The sequence below is a fragment of the Nannospalax galili genome, unplaced genomic scaffold (genome assembly GCF_000622305.1).
Source record: "Nannospalax galili isolate Female #2095 unplaced genomic scaffold, S.galili_v1.0 scaffold146, whole genome shotgun sequence".
Lineage (NCBI taxonomy): Eukaryota > Metazoa > Chordata > Mammalia > Rodentia > Spalacidae > Nannospalax > Nannospalax galili.
In genome coordinates, this window is record NW_008357929.1 from 10,576,981 (window position 1) to 10,585,678 (window position 8,698).

The 8,698-nt window shown below is 36.6% G+C and overlaps 1 pseudogene; it reads right to left on the reverse strand.

The window, feature by feature from the left end:
• Nucleotides 1-7,918, reverse strand: part of LOC103752252 — a 104,851-nt pseudogene extending 96,933 nt beyond the window's left edge.
• Between the last annotated feature and the right edge of the window lie 780 nt (nt 7,919-8,698).

Sequence of the window (8,698 nt, forward strand, 5' to 3'; positions counted from 1 at the left end):
AAAAAATACACCAAGCAAATGGTACTAAGAAAAAAATAGGCATTGCAATTCTAATATCTGATGAAATAGACTTAAACTACAACTAATCAGATGAGACAAAAAGGGCCACTTCATTCTGATAAAAGGAACAATAAGCCAAGAAGATATTACAATCATGAACATATGTTCACCAAACTCTGGTGCACCCAACTTCATAAAAACAGTACTACAGGACTTTAAGACCCAGATTAATCCCAACTCATTAATAGTAGGGGACTTCAATACCCCACTGTCTCCATTAGACAGGTCAACAGGACAGAGAGTTATCAGAGAGACATCTGAATTAAACAATACCATATATCAAATGGACCTAACAGAGATCTACCTAGTATTCCACCCAGGCACCAAAAGGATATACTTTCTATTCAGTGCCCCATGGAACCTTCTCCAAATTCGACCATATACTGGGACACAAAACAAATCTTAACAAATACAAAATGATTGAAATAATTCCATGTATTCTATCAGATCGCAATGCAACAAAGCTTAAAATAAACACCAGAAGAAGCCCTAGTAATCACATGAACACATGGAGATTAAACAACACACTATTGAATAATGAATGGGTCAAAAGAGAAATTAGGAAAGAAATAAAAGTATTCCTGGAACTAAATGAAAAGGACAATAAAATACAACAAAACTTCTGGGACATTCTGAAAGCTGTCCTTAGAGGGAAGTTTATAGCTCTAAGAGCCTACATTAAAAAATCGAAAAGACCAAAAATAAATGACTTAATGTTGCAACTCAAGACACTTGAAAAGCAGCAACAAATGAAACCCAAACCCAGCAGACAAGAAGAAATAACAAAAATCAGAGCAGAAATTAATGAAATAGAAACAAAGAAAACAATACAAAGAATCAATGAATCCAAGAGCTGGTTCTTTGAAAAGATGAACAAGATTGACAGACTTCTTGCCCAGTTAACCAAAAGAAAGAAAGAGCACCTCCAAATCAACAAAATCAGAGATGAATGGGGAAACATCACAACAGACACCAAAAAAGATCCAGAACATTATAAGGGAATACTTGAAAGACCTATATGCTACTAAATTTGAAAACCTAAAGTAAATGGACAGGTATTTAAAGGCATGGGAACCACCAAAACTAAACCAAGAAGAGATTAACAGCTTTAACAGACCCATAACACATAGGGAAATTGAAACAGTAATACAAAGTGCCTGACTAAAAAAAGCCTAGGACTAGATTAATTTACAGCAGAATTCTATCAAACATTTGAAGAAGATCTACATCCAATACCACTTAATTTATTCAAAAAGATAGAAATGGAGGGAGAACTTTCAAATTCCTTCCATGAAGCCAGCATCACTCTAATACCAAAGCCAGGTAAAGATACAACCAAAAAAGAAAATTATAGACCCATATCCTTAATGAACATAGATGCAAAAATTCTCAACAAGATACTTGCAAACCACATACAGACACAAAGCAAAAAGATCATCCACTATGATCAAGTCACCTTTATTCCAGAGATGCAGGGATGGTTCAGTATATGTATGTCAATAAACGTCATAAATCATATAAATGGGCTAAAAGACAAGAACCACATGGTCATCTCAATAGATGCAGAGAATGCCTTTGACAAAATTCAACATGCGTTTATGTTCAAAGTAAGTCCTAGAGGGAATTGGACTGGAGAGAACATACCTCAACATAATTAAAGCCATATATAACAAAACCACAGCCAACATCATTCTAAATGCAGAAAAACTGGAAGCATTTCCATTAAAATCAGAAACCAGACAAGGCTGTCCCCTAGCTCTACTCCTCTTTAACATAGTGCTTGAAACTCTTGCAAGAGCAATAAGACAAGAGAAGGAAATTAAAGGAGTAATAATTGGAAAAGAAGAGATAAATTATCCCCTTTTGCAGATGATAAGTTTTTATATCTAAGAGACGCCAAAAATTCTACCAGAAGACTCCTAGAAATTATTAACATGTTCAGTAAAGTGGAAGGTTACAAAATTAATCTACAAATTCTGTAGCCTTTCTATATACCAATAAGAAGCAATCAGAGAAAGAGCACATGGAAACACTCCCCTTCACAATAGCTGCAATACATATATATATCAGAATAAACCTGACCAAAGACATTAAGAAGCTCTACAATGACAATTTTAAATCTTTAAAGAAAGAGATTGAGGAAGACATCAGAAGATGGAAGGACCACCCAAGCTCATGGAGAATTAATAGGGTTTTTTTAAAGTTTCAATTAAAGAAAAACTTTTTTAAAAGACAAGATATATGTAATTATACAATCTGATCAAGCTGTATGTCCTTGACCCTTTTCTCAATTCTGGTTCTACAATATGGTTCCTATTGCTTGAGGGTATAAATTAATTTTTTTAAGAGCTATTACTCCTGATCCAGGATGGAATCTTTCCTCTCAGATAATTGTTCTGCTCTGAGATGCAAAAGTCTTTATTGCAGTGATTAAAAAGATCATTTATTTCTTATCTCTGTGCTTTTAGATGTTTTGTATGTATATGTGTATATAAACATAAACATTTTAAGCATTTTAAGGATAGTGTTGACCATTAACAAATGAGTAAACAGGTTTTTCAGGGTCCAAATCTTAGCCAGGCCTGTGTAAGAGCTACTCTAAATATTTTTAATGGTCATTATAAAAAAATACCCATTTTAATGTTTACAAAGACATTTTGAAGTTTATAGATAATCCTACTGTGTTACACCATAATCATATATTTGACATAACTATTCATCTCTTGTCTACTAATTTTAAAGAAAAAAGTTTGGGTAAAATACTTGTTAAATGATTAACATACTTGCTACAAAGGTAATCAGGTGGCTCAGAATGAATAATGTAAAAAACGCCAAAATTTTATCTTCTTCTGGATGCTTCAAACCCTAATGAGAAGTGAGTGCTTTTTATTAAACAAAAATGATTTCAAAGTGCTTATTATAATGACTTAAACAAATAATTCTTTATCTTTAACAAATAATTAATTTAAATTGGTAAAGAAAACAAGATTTTAATATGTTTTATCTAAATTTATTACTGTTAGATATTTAAGATGCCATCTACATGTTTTCTGTGGTTTAGATATAGCCTCCTGGGTTTTCATTTAAAATTTAACATTAAAATGTTTTCTAAATTTTATAAAGATAATAGTGATAAAACCCCAAAACTGTAAGTTAAAAAAATGAAGATTAAAGGTTATAGATGTGGCATATTTTTGGTAAAAATTTTGAAGAAAAAAAATGCTTTTGGGTGAGACAGGGCTTTGTACAGAAAGATAAAAATTGTTCTAAAATAGAAATAGATAAAAATAATGTTCAAAGATTAAAGTATGTTGTAGAAAGATTGAGAAAACTAAATTTAAAGAAAGTAAATATGGTTATAACTTAGTTGATTATAATATAAAGGTTATTAAATTTTTATGGTCAAAATTCAATACTGTGAGGTAAAATTAATGCTTGATTCTCTGTTTACAACAAGTTTTTTAAGTATTGGCCTATTTTTAGTAATGTCTATGAAAGAAATGGCTTAGGAAAACAAGGTCTTCTAAATATGATTACTGAAAATTCAGAATTAGCTACAGAGTCTTCCTTGAAGAATAAAGAAAGCCAGATGATTTCATCAACTGAGGCAAAAAAAAAGACATTGCATCAAAGATTCCGTTATGACTGACAGATAAAGGCCCTACCCAGTTACTTCTAGCCTACTCCTATGCTATAAAATTGAGAAAATGAAGAACTTAATTCACATTTGCCAACTTCATCTGAGAACTCATCCATGTGGAGTTAAAGGATGCTGAATGATACTCACCTTAACCTCACTGACAATCTTGTACCCCAAGTAAGTGAATATTTATCTCCCTTTTTGTTTCTTAAACTGTTTTATAATCTTATATTTTTAACTGTTTCCAATATTTAATATTTCTTGATATATTCCTACATGGTAAAATAGTGCTGATTTTTTTTTTTTGTCTTTTTGAGACAGGGTCTCCCTGTAGCCCCAGCTTTCCTGGAACTCACTAATGTAGACCAGGCTGTCCTTGAACTCACAGAGATCCGCCTCCCTCTGCCTCCCAAGTGCTGGGATTAAAGGCGTGTGCCACCATGCCCAGCCTGATCTTAGTTTTAATGAAGGTATAAGTAAAGATGATCTTATTTCCTTTCATTAACTGTGTTTTTCCATTATTATTTATTTACTCAGAACCCCCTACCTTTTTGTACACTAGTTTTCATGTTTAAAAGATTTAAGTGTTTAGGCCAGATGTGGTGGCGGCATACCTTTAATCCCAGCATTCGGGAGGCAGAGGCACAAAAGAAAAAAAAAATTCGAATGTTTTCACTAAATATAATTTATTATTATATATATTTATTCAGTATAATTTGGAGAAAAGTCTAGCTTTTAAATTGCTTATTAAAAAGTATTGAAACATTGCTTAGGCCACAGATAAGAAATGGGACTTATGGGACTTAATGTGACTTCAAAGAAATGGGAATTTCCCCAGGAATCTCATGCTGGGAGAAGGAAAAGTCACCAGCCAAAAAGAGTACATAATTTAGGAAAAAGAATTACAGCTTGTCAGACCACCTTACTAGATGAGACCAAAGCCTAGATACTGCTGGATTAATGGTGAGTGAGACCATCTTGGCTAGACTATGTAGTTATGCCCATCTCTTACCTTCTATTTAAACCTTGCCCTCATTTTAAGACCCCAAAGACAGACTTGGGGGAGTCACTGGATCTCTTTGTCTCACTTCCCCTACGTGGACACATTGAATAAATCTCTTTTTTTCTGCTTTCCACTGTTAATTTGGCTCTTTTGATTGGGTTATCAAGGATGGGAGGTCAAACTGGCTTGACAGGCTATGACTCCCATGTTCAGTAACGTTGTTTTTTCTTAAACTCTAATAAAAATATCCTCAAGCGTCTTTCTGAGGCCATTTTTAAATTATTTTATTAACAGGACTAAGAACCCGAATAAGGAATCCTAGTTTTTCCAGTAACATATGGTGCCCAATGTGGGGGCTCTCCAAAGTTTCTGGTAACAGTAGGTGATGTGCCAGCTGTAGCCCCTGATTGCTTAGGGAGTTGGTAAACTTCCCTTAAGAGAACCATAGAATAACAGCAGAGTGATGGTCAGTTTCCCAGGGTATGGGTCACCTGGGCAGGCTGCTGAACTCTTTTGGGGAAGTGAGGATTACAGGCTTAGACAGTCACAGTAGGACACCTGTCATTTATCTTACAGCAGCTATGATGATAGAAAGAGAAAAGGCTTAAGTAGCCTCCAGACATCAGCTTTACAGCAAAGAAAATCCTTGTTAAGGTCTAAGACTTTTCTCCAATTATAGTGCTTGCCCAAGGGCTGGGTGTATAATTTCAGGAAGTCTCTCATAACCTAAGGAAGGTGTCAACAGAAACATCCAAACTTATGAAACATTAGCCGTGGCCTGAGCAAGAAGATAATGGGTCCAGAGGATGCTATCTCTGGTTTATGTTTAAGAAGCAGCTGGAATTGATGCTGTTATCAGTTGTCAGATGCAGGATGGAGATACAGATCCATGTTGTCACCTACAGCAGCCTGAGTTAGGCTAGGACTCTTGGCTTTGCCACAGAAAAAAAGAATTTTAGGATAAGTCAGTACGAAGTAGACTTGGAGTTTATTAAAGAGACTTTTAAAATGGAAAAACTTCATTAAAAAAAGATCTATTTATTTTTATTTTTTTTATGTATATGAAATGTTTGCCTGCATATATATATCACATGCTTGCCTGTTGCCTGCACAGGCCAGGAGTGGTCACTCCAGTTCCAGGTGATTGTGAGCTGCAATGTGGGTGCTAGGAACCGAACCAGTGTCCTCTGTAACTGCTGAGTCATCTCTCCAGCTCCTAAAAATGAGATTTTTTTTTTTAATGTGTATGAGTGTATGTGAGTGCACCCATGTTGGGCAATGCCACGGAGGTCAGAAGAGGATTTAGGATTCCCCTGGAACTGGAGTTAAGGACGGTTCATAGCTGCCATGTGGTGCTGGGAATCAAACGCGGGTCCTCTGCAAGAGTAGTCAGTGCTCTTAACCGCTGAGCCATCTCTCCAGCTCCTAAAAATGAGATTTTTTTTTAATGTGTATGAGTGTATGTGAGTGCACCCATGTTGGGCAATGCCACGGAGGTCAGAAGAGGGCTTCAGATTCCCCTGGAACTGGAGTTAAGGACGGTTCATAGCTGCTATGTGGGTGCTGGGAATCAAACCCGGGTCCTCTGCAAGAGCAGTCAGTGCTCTTAACTGCTGAGCCATCTCTCCAGCCCCTAAAAATGAGATTTTAAACAAAGATTTAAGCACGCAGGCTATTGGGGAAGTACTCAGGGAAAGGGTAAAGCACACTCAGGTGTGGGCCTGTGCTTCTCAAGGGAGAGCTGTGCCCCATTGCCTTTACAGTATCCATGTATATGATTTTGGTCGGTTCTAAATTTATATCTTTAAATGGTTGCTAAGAAAGTTGCTAAATGAGATCATAGGGTGGTTGCTGAGGTGAACTGGATAGGATTCAGGCTCCTAAGGTGGCAGCATTGATCACAGGGGTTGCATAGGAAGTTATGATGTTTGTACTATAAATGAAAATTAATAATCTTATTTGTGGGAGTCCTGGAAAATATCCAGAGGAGTAAGGCCACATTCAAGTTCATAGAGACTCAGGCCTTAAAATAGCATTTTAACATTTTACTTGAAAATATCTATATGAAAGGAATACTTTTATGTTGGCAACCTTCACAGTAAATGTTATTATAATTGTATTTGAATTTTTGATTTTGAGTTGGTGAGAGACTTTAACCAGGTTCTGGAGAAAGGGGTTCTTTTCCCTTCTCAGGTCCCCTTAATTTTCTGTCGTTCAATTCTGCCTCAGTGCCATTGGTGTGGGCTGTTCTTGCCTCAAGTTTTTTAACAGCTGTGCATTAGCTTTGCTATGTTTTCTTTGGGGATATTTGTGCAAGGTTGAAATATTCTGACCTCTCTCACTCACTCACTGAACAGTGAAAAAAGAGATTGGACCTACTACTCTACATAGTAATCTCCCCTTAGCTGTAATCTCATTTTCTGAAGTTTCAGTTCCCTAAAATCAACTGTACCCCCAAAATATGAAACAAAATTCCAGAAATAAACAGTTTACAAGTTTAAAGTCTTGTGCTATTCTGGATGTCATGATAAAGTCTCCTGTTGTGCTGTCATGCCTAGGACATGAATCATCCCTTTGTTGAGTGTGTCCAGGCTGCACATTGTAACTACTTGTTAGTTACCTGTGGCCATCTTGATTATTCAGCCAACTGCCACAGTATTGCATTATTTGTGTTCAAGTAACTCTTATTTTACTCAAGTATCTCAGCCTCAAAGTACAGGAATATTGATGCTGAGAATTTATAAAAGATATAAAATATTTCTTTTAAATGAAAATGTGAGAATACAAAAAGATATTTTGAGAGAAACATTGTATCCACATGACATGTATATATATATATATATGTATACATGAATGTATATAGTCATCTTGACTTATTACTTGTGTTGTTTATCTTTTGTTCTTACTAATTTACAAATTAAACTTTGTTCTAGATATTATCAATGCAAAAACACAAATCTCACCTTAAAGATAAAAGGGATAGTTTATCCCCTTCTCCTAGATTTTCTACCCCACTCCTCCCAGAGCTCCATGACCAGGTGAGGATGGGTCTCCTTCAGGGCTCGGTAGAGTTGATCCTTGCAGGACTCATTCCAGGACCTGCTGAAGCTGAACAGCTTGTGCATCTGGTCTAGTTTGGTGGCCTTGGCCTGCACCTTCTCATAATGTTCTTTATTCAGCACTTGACCATATAGCTTATCCAACACAGGGTCCATTGATGTCACTCAGACTACCAGATGCTCCCTATGCGGGTCCACAAAGTGATGCAAGTCAGGAATATCTGGGGGATGAAGATGAGACTAGCAAAGGCTCCTATTCTAGGCTCTATTAATGTTTTCTACTTTTAGCTCTGTGTGTTTGTGTGTATGTGTACAGGTGGGTACATTTGCAGGTGAATGTGTTGGTAAGTGTACTTGTGCACTTATGTGTACATGTATGTGGAGGCTAGAGGTCAACCTTGAGTATTATTTTTCATGGGGCTGTCTACCTTATTTTGGGGGGCAGGGTCTTTCATTAACCTGGAGTTTGCTAATTAGGCTAGGATGTCTGGCTAGCAATTGCTGTGCATCTACTGGTTGCCTCAACGTTCTCAGAGCTAAGATTATAAGCATCTATTACCATGAATAACTTTACTCTGCCCCTGGGTGTATTCCTCTCCAACTGCATCCCTATGAGGTTTGCAATGACAAGAGTCTCTCTTTTTTTTCTTCCCTCCCCTAAGGCATATCCTGGAACTATCACTGGTTCCTGTGGCCTCTGTCAGTGGTTACTGATCTGTGGGGGTTGGAGCAACTAGTATTGGTGCAGAGCTGAGGTCTCCTGCAGGAAAAGAAAGATGAAGTTGTTTATTTTGAAGCACGGTCTCATTCTGCAATCGATGATAGCCTGGGACTCACTGTATAACCCAGACTGCCCTTGAACTAGTGATATTCCCCCTACCTCAGCTTTGCCAGCGTTGAGATGAATCTCTAGATCCAGCTCTCATGATGAAATAG